The sequence below is a fragment of the Chelonoidis abingdonii genome, chromosome 11 (genome assembly GCF_003597395.2).
Source record: "Chelonoidis abingdonii isolate Lonesome George chromosome 11, CheloAbing_2.0, whole genome shotgun sequence".
Lineage (NCBI taxonomy): Eukaryota > Metazoa > Chordata > Testudines > Testudinidae > Chelonoidis > Chelonoidis abingdonii.
The window spans coordinates 10570174-10580836 of NC_133779.1; the positions used below are offsets into that span (position 1 = coordinate 10570174).

The window sequence follows — 10663 nt, forward strand, 5'->3', positions numbered from 1 at the left end:
ATTGCTTTTCCATGGCTAAATGTCAAGATTCTAATACTAAGAACATTAAATATTACATTGGTTTGATGTTAATTGAGTCCAAACATTTGCCAGGTGTGTGTATAAGGATAAAAGTAGCTGTTTCTTTAGCTCTTGGCTAGATCACAACACATGAAACAAATACAGGAATCAATGCCTGCAAAAGCTAACCAAGTTATACTTGAGTTTGTAAAGAGATCAATATTATTGAACAAGACTTTGATAAACGCATTCTGTATAACTGGCAATGGCTTCTAACCCAACACCTAGCTGTAGTGAGACAGACACAAGGATGGGAGCTCTTGGAATGCAGCAGGATGTTTTGTCAATCCCTTCCTTCAAATCAATTTTTGCTTGGGGATGTGACATTATTTGATAAATCCTGGGACCAAATATAGGACATGGCTTGCAACGCATGTCTTGTAGCGGCAGCCATATCTTATGGAAAGGGTAGGCATATAAGGTGTCTAGACCAGGTTTATGGCTTGCTGGTATGATATGCTGTCTGTACATGTGTAATTATTTGTAGTTGAAGTTATGAATATTGGCTCTATACTGTCTGTAACTTTCAAAGTTTTGGCTATGGCTTCTGGGAGACATTCCAGACAGTTAGTGTTAGCTCTGTCTAGTCGCTTGATTGCTCATAGGAACGCATGCCAGCTAATGCAACTGAACCCCATGAGAGAAGGCAATCACCTGTAAGCTCAGCAAAGTATGAGCGAAACTTGCCCATGTGACTACAGACTCCATTTTGCTGTAATTCCACAGTAAAGGACAAAGAGGTTCCTACACCCTGGACAAAAAACATCTGTTTACATCCTGCTTCTTACCTCTGGAGGCAACTTTGGCTAACAGGTAAAGCTCTGAACAAAGACTGATGATCCATTCCAGGCTGTGGATGTACTCCAGAGACTTGATTTGAGCCTGCAGTTTACTCCAATCACTGCTTCAAGCTGAACCTAAGAACCTTTGCCGGCATTATTGTATGTAATTGGTTCCGATTTAACGCAATTCTAGCTCCATCTATATCTTTTTCCATTTATGAAATAAACCTTTAGATTTTTAGATTCTAAAAGATTGCCAACGCAAGGATTTGTGGGAAAGATCTGATTTGTATATTGGGAACCCTGGGTCTGGGATTGATCTTTGAAAAATAGGAGACCTTTTTCTTTTATTGGGGTGTTGGTTTTTCAGAACCATCATCCCAGATGAGTGGCACTGGTGGTGATACTGGGAGACTGGAGGGTCCTAAGGGAATGCTTTGACTTGTGATGCCCAGTGGGGGAGACTGAAGTCCCTTGGTCTGCTCGTTTGGTTGGCCTTAGAGGTGGAAAAACAACCCCAGCCCCTGGGCTGTAACTGCCCTGTTAAGCATTGGTCCTCAACTGGACTACTCGAGTTGGGTCCCGCCAGAACCGGCATCGTCACCCCTGTCCTGGGGAAAGGCAAAAGACCATCAATCAAAGAAGAAAGAAGGGTAGCCAAGCCATGGTACCCGAATCTGAATACAAGGACAGAGGGTCACCTTCGTAGGCAGATGTATACGGGCACTGAAGGGGAGAGCGCTGAGACGACTTCCCAACTTCCAACCTCATGGAGCCAACCGAGAGGGTAGAAGACAGATCCCTAGAGTTCAGGCTGTTAAGCCGCGAGAGAAAAGACTTTTGACAGGACGCAGGTGGAAGATCCAAGGTACCAAGAACGCCAGGAAAGGAATGGCTGAGATAGATGGGGTACCCATAGAGGGAAAGACCCGGGGGCCGGGCCTATTTTGTGAATCAAGAGGAAATTTCTATAGGTTGTGCAAATGCAGGAACAAGAGATACCACCAGCTCCTAGTCCCCCAGAAAACACCAGAAGCAATATTAAGGCCGCGCCCATCAAGTCACCTTTTTTGGAGGACACTGGGAGTGGAGAAAACCCCAGGCGAGACTCTTACGCAGTTCTTCTGGCTGGGGGACATGAAAACATCTGGCAGTACTGTGCCTCTTGCCCCACATATCAACTGCACAGCCCTTTGTCCACATCTAGAGATCATTTGATGATCATCAAAGTCCCTTTGAGTGGATCACATGGATCTTGTGGGGCCACTAGAAGAAAACGACCCGAGGCCACGGCATATGTGCTGTCATCCCTAGACGAAAATATGCAACAGGTACCGCAGAACTGTCCCCTTTATGAAACACAGCTTCCAAGAGCCATTGCCAAGAATGAGGTGGGCAACCGCTTTGCCTGGGTAAGGCTACAAAAGAAATCTGCACAGACCAGGGAACACCATTCATGCCCAAGTTGATGAAGGACTTGTGTTCCGCTGCTCCAGGGTCCAGACCCTGCGGACCTCGGATTACTATCCACAGCTGATGGTCTGGTGGAAAGATTTAAACCAACCCTCAAGGCCCATGATAAGAAAGGTTGTAAGCAAGGAATGGGAAAGATGGACCACCGACCGTACTGCATGCGCACTCGACATCTGTGGAGGTCCCAAGCTTCCACCGATTCTCCCACTTTGAGCTGTTGTATGGATGCAACCCCAGGCATCCTGGACATAGCCAAGGAAATTTGGGAGGAGGATCCGTGAGGGGAAAGAACATAATAGAACATGCTCTAATGGATGAGGGATGGATATCCCGGGTCACTCCATAGTAAGGGAGTACCTAGAGAAGGCTCAAGAGGCCCAGAGAACCTACTTGACTGTCAAGCCAAGTTCGTCAGTTTTCAAAAACCTGGTGACCGAGTAAATGTACTGGTACCCTGGCCGAAAGAAAGGTGTTGGTTAGTGGAGGCCCTATGAAATAGTTGAACTGTAGAGAAAGAAATTACAAGGTGCGACAACCAGGCCGACGTCAAAAGTAGGCAGATATAAACACGATATCAACCTTCCTGAAAACCATGGCATGCGGCAAGAGGCATGCACAGTGATTCGAGAAGAGCTGCACCCAGGGAACAAAAACATGAACAGGTGAGGGTTCCTCCTGATCTAACGACAGTCCAGAAGAAAGAAGGTAACTGAAATGATTGCCAAATATCAAGATGTATTCTCGACACAAGGCCGGGTCGGCGCAACCGGGACATATCATCAACAACCCTGGGCGCCAGAAGTATCTATGAGGCGCTTACCCAGTGCCAGCAGCCAAAAGGGCAGGAAATAAAGCTGTGAAGTCAGGAAAATGCGGAGATGGGGGATTCGAAGAATCCCACAGTCAGTGTCCAGCCCAATAGTGTTGGTCCCAACCTGATGGTACCAGCAAGGTTCTGCAACGACTTCCATCGACTAATGAGATATCCCAGTTTGATTTCTAACCCTATACCCGTATACTGATGAACTAGTGGAGCCCGTCTGGGGGAACGCCCGGTAACTTGAACAACCTTAGATTGACAAGGGGTTACTGGCAGATTCCCCTAGCTGAAGATGCAAAGGAAGAAGCACAGCGTTTCTACACTTAGAGGGTCTCTTTCCAATATAGTCCTTGCCTTTGGTCTACATGGGGCTGCCAGCTAGCCTTTCACGCCCCGCCTCATGGACAAGTTATTACGGCACCCTACCAGTTATGCTGCACGCTACTTGGATGACTGGTGGATTCATACCTCCAGATGGGAGACCCACTTTGGAAAAAGTGGGGGCGGTCCTTGATACCTTGCAGCGAGCTGGCCTTATGGCAAACCTTGTTAAGTGCACTGTAGGGTTCATGGAGGCCAAATATAAATGGCTCGTGGCAGGAAAATTCTGGTCAAAACCCAACTGCAATAAGTTAAGGCCTCAAATTGGCCTCGGCCGAGTCGTAAGAAAAGCAGGTCTGAACATTAGTTAGGGGTGGTGGGGTATTACTGGTTTCATCCCCATTTTTGCTACAGGGCACAGTCCCTAAACGGACTTAGTGAAGGCCTGTGGTCTGACCGCAGTCAGATGGTCCAATACAGCATAAGAGGGCATTCGGGACATACAGACTGCCTCTGCACTAACCCCGCGGTTGATAGCCCAGGTTTCACCAAAAGGACTTTCATCCTATGACAGGACCATCCGAGATAGGTTAGGGGGTTCTGTCACAGATGGTGTGGGGAGGAGGAACACCCAGTCTCTATCTCAGTAGGTAAACTCCCTCTGAGGGAATAAAAATATGCAGTAGGAGAGAAGAGAGAGAAGTGCCTCGCCGTAAAAATGGGCCATGGAAACATTGCATTATTCCTGCTGGAGCAAGATCTACCTTGTGACGACCATTCCCCTCTTCAGATGGATGCAATGGAACAAGGAAACAGAACACAAGGGTAACCACGTGGTTCTTATTCCCTCCAACCTTTCCAGTTCTGCATAAACACAGCAGCAGGGAGTCGCCATGGCAAGCCAAGGCTTATCAAACGCATACACTGTCAGCGTCCGAAGCTGTCCAACCTCTTTGTGTTGAGCAGGGGGGAGTGATAGGTGATAAACCCACCAGTTGGTACAGCAGAATAGAGGGAAGGCAGATATAATGGGCCACACTGGATTAAAGTTTTCCTGTTGACACCTGACTGGAACAAGAGCAGGGGCTGCTCCAGACTAAAAGAGAACAATCTGACCAATTAACGCTGCAGAGGTCAAGGTGAGGCCATTAAGCTAATGTGATCACCATGATTCTAATTAAGGCCCACTGATACTAATAAAAGGGCCACTCCAGTCAGGCAGAAGCACAATGGGGGAGTCAGAGAGAGGAAGTGCGGCTGAAAGGGCTGGTTATGAAGACATCCTCAAGCCAATCGGAAGTGGAGCCTAAGGTAAGGGTGAATGAAGGGAGAAGCAGGAGAGCTGTGGGAAGTAGCCCAGGGAAATGTAGCAACTCTGGCAGTGAAAGGTTGGCTGCCACAACTCTACCATTAGGGTCCCTGGCCAGACCTGGAGTAGTAAGGGTGGAGCCCGGTCCCCCCAACCCACCACTACAAGAACATCTCCCTGGGAGGGGAAGTCAGGCCCCTGTCAGGACACGGAGGCTAAACTGTTCTGGAAATAAGCCCCCAGGGACACACAGAGACTGTGGGAGTGCTCTTCACCAACTCCTGCAGGCTACGATGAAAAGGGCCTCAGTAGACTAGCAACCCGGCCTAGAGAGAGAAGGCTATGTGGAGAGTCACATGGCCACTTGGAAGGCTAGCATAAACCACCTTTACAAGTGCAGGACCGATGGGGGCAAGGGGTGATGGTCAGAGCTTATGCCACAGTGGATAAGAACAGCTGGCTAGATTGTCAGGCTCAATGGCTGATGGCTCAGTGATTAATGGCTCAAATGTCTAGTTGGCATCCAGTATTAAGCGGCGTGCCCCAGGATGCGGGTCCTGGGACCGGTTTCTTCACATACTTATTAATGATCTGGATGATGGGATAGATGCACCCTCAGCAGTCGCGGATGAACCAAGCTGGGGGCAGGAAGCACAACAGGCTGGAGGGTAAGCATGAGTCCAAAATGACATAGACAAATTAGTGGATTGCCAAAAGAAATCTGGATGAGGTTCACAAAGACAAGTGCAGAGTCGCTGCACTTAGGATGGAAGAATCCCATACACGGCTACAGGAATGGGGACTGATGGCCAAACAGTACTTCTTCAGAAAAAGGACCTGGGAGATTGATAGTGGATGAGAAGCGGATATGAGTCAGCAGTGTGCCCTTGTAGCCAAGAAGGCTAAAGTATATGCTGCATTAGTAGAAACTTGCTAGCGGATCGAGAAAAGAGATTATTCCCTCTATTCGGCACTGGTGAAGCTATATCTGAGTACTTGCACCCACTTTTGGGCCCCCACTACAGAGATGTGGAGAAATGGAGAGTCCAGCAAAGGCAACAAAAACTGATTAGCTGGGACACGTAACTGATGAGGAGTAGCCTGAAGAACATGGATTTGTTTAGTCTGCAGAAGAGAGAGTGAGGGGAATTTGATAGGAGCCCTCAACTGGCCTGAAGGGGGTTCCAGAGAAGGGAGCTCAAGCTGTTCTCAGTGGTGCACAGAACAGAACAATGGACAATGGTCTCAAGTTGTAGTGGCGGGAGGACTAAGTTGGGATATTAGGAAACCTATTTCACTAGAGGGGTGGTTGAAGCACAGGAAATGGGTCCCTAGAAGATGGTGGAATCTCCAAACCTCAGAGGTTTTTAAGGCCTAGCTTTAGAAAGCCTGGCTGGGATGATTTAGTTGGTTTGGTCCGCTTTGAGGCAGAGGGTTGACTGATAACTCCTGGATCTCTTCAACCCTTAATCTTCTATGATTCCCTCTGTGCTTCAATGAAACTTTGGAGACAAATGGTAAAAAGACAGTTTGCCCAATTCCAAGCATGGCATCTTTTTAGGATTATGACCAATGCATCTTAACTTAGGGAGCAGGGCTATAAAAGAGAGTTTACCTGGGACACAGTCACTCATAGGCTTTCATCTCGGGGGTGAAAATCAACAACCACTAACCTGAACAATTTCTAACCCGAGTTCTTGTCAATCTTTGACCCTTATTGAATCGTAATTTTACTTCTCTGGCATAGAATCCTTCAGCAACCACGAAACAGATCAGTACGATAGTGAGCTATAACTTCCCCAAATATGCCTTTTATTTCCTTTAAGTCTAATGGCACAAGATTAAATTAAGGGACTAAATACAGGTGCGCTTAGAATCGCCTGTAAAACACACAAATGTCAGGGTCCTTATTAAAAATAAGTAACTTTTTGCAAGCTATATCAACATTCACCATGGATTTCAATTTCTAACATTTCCAGCATCTCCCAAGAATGAGCTGAACCAGAATGTCACTTCCATTCCTCCCATCTCTACCGTACAAAGGGATTGCCATTTCCCAAACAATAGGCAACATGCACGCTGATTAGGAAGGAGAATAATCTTCAGGAGCGACCTCTTGCCTGGGCCCTACGCCACAATGCTTTCGGGAGCCCAATGCATGGGTATTTTGTTAGAGTTACAGTCATTTACTAGGGAACCTCTTCCAGACTTTAGAAAAATATTGGCCTAACCAATTGAACAACAGGGTGGACTGGGATGGTGATGAGAATAAGAGAAGCCTCTGACTTATCTAAACACTTCTGTTTTTACAGCAGGTGCAAATGAGCAATTTTCCTATCCTTGCCTTGTTCCTGCTCTTTGTATAGTTCAATATATTTTAAATGAGGAAAAACAGTAAGAAAATATCTGCTTCCAACACAACTTGAAGCAACATCAGAGCAACTGGGAATGAATACAATTTTTCTTCCCAGAGGAAAGCCTGAATGACTAACAATTGGCTTTGAAATGGGGGAAAGTTTATAGACCGTGATTGCTCAGGGTTTGTTTTAGACTAGGAGTGATGGAGTTTAGGTCAGGTCAACGGGAAAGCTAATGCAACCCTGCACCTAGGCTGCATCTGCTCTACAGTTATTGTCTTTTTAGCACCAAGATCACTAACCTGTAGAGCCAACGCCATGGTACAGTCCTAGTGGATTTAAGGCCACAGGTAATTTTGCTTCAAGTGTAGCGTGTTGGGGATCAACTCTCTCCACCTGGAGCTGATGAACATTTCCTGGCAGGAGGACACACACATCTATGACTCAAAAGGAAAAGAGTTGATAGAAAAGATTTTTCAAACAGAATGACCCCAAAGAGGTGAACTGCAAAATACAAGAAGCAGGCAACTGATCTGGTGGAGGCTGAAGGCACCACGGTGCAGAAGAGTGGTGCAAATGCACTTTGTGGAATTATCAAATGTGATTAAAAAAAAAATCTTTGGCCAGCCCTAGTCAATGGGATTTATTACAACTCTCTGATGTGGTTCTGATGTCTAATAAGGCTTGAGCTATCATTAAGCATTTCCCACACCAGAGCATGTGCACGGCTTCTCTCCTGTTGTGGAATTCCTCTGAATGTGTGATAAGGTTTGAGCGCTGATTGAAGTTTTTACCACACTTGGTGCATGTGTAAGGGGCTTCTCTCCTGTGTGGATTCTCTGATGTCTGATAAGGTCTGAGCTGCAACTGAAGCTTTTCCCACTCAGAGCACCGTGTAGGGTTTGTCTCTCCTGTGTGGATTCCTCTGATGTCTGATTAAGAATGTGAGCGCCGACTGAAGTTTTCCCGCACACGCAACAGAGTGTAGAGTGTCTCACCTGTGTGGATTGTCTGATGGTGTGATAAGATCGAGCTTGATTGAAGCCTGTTTCCCGTGCAATGCACTCAGAGCACACATACGGGCTTCTCTCTCTGTGGGATTCTCTGGTGTGTGATGAAGTTGTGAGCGCGGATTGAAGGTTTTGTACCGACACGGTGCAAGTGTGTACAGGCTTCTTGCTTGTGTGGATTTGCTGATGTCTGATAGGAGTTGAGCTTGCAATGAAGCTTTTCCCGACACTCAGAGCATGTGTAGGGGTCTCTTCTTCTTGTGTGGATTCTCTGATGTCTGATAAGGGATGTGAGCCTGATTGAAGTTTTTAATCCCACACTTCGAGATGTGTAGGGTATCTCCCCGCGTGTGATGTCTCCAATATTTGATGAGGTCTGAGCTCCCACTGAAATTTTTGCCACGCTCAGACCCATGTGGCAGGGTGTTTCCTGTGTTGGAATTCCCTGATGTCTGATAAGGTCTGAGCTCTGACTGAAGCGTTCCCGCACTCAGAGCAGTGTAGGGATTCTGCTCCCTGTGTGGAACTCTCCGATGTTGAAAAGGTTTGAGCTCTGATTGAAGCTTTTCCCACCACTCAGAGCATGTGTAGGGCGTTCTCCTGTGTGGATTGTCTGAGTGTGATAAGGGCAGATCTCCAATTGAACTTTTCCCGCATCCGTGGCATGTGTAGCGTGTCTCTTCCAAATTTGATATCTCTCACTTATGATAGGTCTGAGGAGGCGACTGAAGTTTTTCCTCTAGCTCACTCCTGAGTCTCACAGGCCTTTTGCTTTTCTGGAAGGCACGAACTCCCGGAACATTCCCTTGGATCTTCCCTGAATAATGTTCCATGTGGTTCTCCTTGCTCAGCATCTTCCTGATGGGGTGTCTCCCCCTCCCCAAATTTGATAATTCCCTTAATTTGCACCAAGACAAGTACAAAAGAAAATAAACATAAACCTATTTATTCCTTTCTAAAACTTACTACTCTGATAAGAGGCTGGTTCCTTGATCTTTTTCATTCCGGCTGAAACTGAAACTGACTCTAAACAAAGGAAAATTCCCTTCTTCCTTTTGAAACATCTTGTTCTCTTATTGGTTCCTCTAGTCAGCTGTCAGCTAGGCACCTATTTTTTTTTTTAACTTTTCCTCATAAGGCACACAGATATGGATCCATAGGATCTGTGCAATGCCTTGGCTTTTAAACAGTCTTCGGGAGGTGCCCCTTGAGTGCACTAGACCCCCAAGGGCTCACACTGTTCTACAAGGATAGACCATGTAGCTTCAACACCTGAGACTGAGCCTCTGGCTTCAACACTCCTATTTTAACCTATGAGTGATGCCAGCAGCTTCAGCTGAACTACACTCCTGTTCAGTGACTGTTCCTCAGTCAATGTACAGAGCAAATTTTTGCTGTGACACTGGGCAAACTTTTAAAACTTAGCAGAGCTTATTAGTCAACGGAGCATTGGGAAGTCCTTAGATTTAGACAGAGATGTGAAGAAGACAATATAGTCCATGACTGGCCAATGCCCTTGAGATAGGCTGCTGTAGAAAACAGTTTGGTTTCCTTTCACTGTGCCTGTCCATTTGTCTTCACTCCAGCAGAACTCTCTGCATCTGCTAGCCCAGTTCTTCCTGCTCCCAAAAATATAATGAGTCCATGTAAGCTTCACTCAGCCAAGTGGAGATCCTCCCATGGACAGGTGACAATTATTCCCTTGTCTCTGTCGGGTATTCCATTGATGTAGGTTAGTCCCAGCCAGTCCTTAATGACTCATTCATATCATCCCATGACAGACGCGCGACAAAACACCCCATGTCTCCTCTTTATAATCATAGAAATACCAATCACAGAGGGAAACTGAGGTGTGTATTGGCATCATAGAAATATCACCAAAATTCCCACCTCTATCACACACACACTGCTCACAGCCCTTGGAGAGAAAGCAAAGCACAGGAACTGGACATTAGTCCAGTGAACACAGTGGAGGACAAGTTGCAATCCTCAAACCCTGATCAAAAAGGAGAGGCATGTGGGTCCCTACCCATAGAGAGGGGCTGGCTAGAGGCCTGATACCTGAAAGGGCATTCCTTGAGCAGAACCTTGAGGCAGGTCAAAGGCTTAGCTACCCCTGAACTGTGACATAGCAAAAGCACATTTTGGGGAATTAGGAAATCTACTGACTCAGCTTTAATGGGTGAGAGAATTAAACTCACCCAGTGTGTGAAGAAGGCTGGGGAATTAAACGCTAAAGTTCAGGAGCAACAGCCTCTAATTCTTCCAGAAAAGGAGACTGTAAGAAAGAAGAACTGGGCCACTCAACCTCAGGAGGGAGAGGTTCAAAGATCCAAGGAGCCTGGAGGGAAGACAGCTTGTGGCTGATGGGGAGAGGGGGGACAAGACTCTCGCCAAACTCTTACTCCTGGCGACCCTGACCTGAGTTTATGATCTATGACCACCATGTCTTGTGGGCAATTTTATAGTCACTAGAGCAGGGGTCGGCAATCTTTCAGAAATGGTGTGCCGAGTCTTCATTTATTCACTCT

The 10663-nt window shown here is 46.6% G+C and overlaps 1 protein-coding gene across 1 annotated transcript in view; it reads right to left on the reverse strand.

Moving 5' to 3' along the window:
* LOC142047555 (uncharacterized) overlaps positions 1-10663 on the reverse strand; it is a 23655-nt gene that overhangs the window by 2856 nt on the left and 10136 nt on the right. The window lies entirely within an intron of this gene.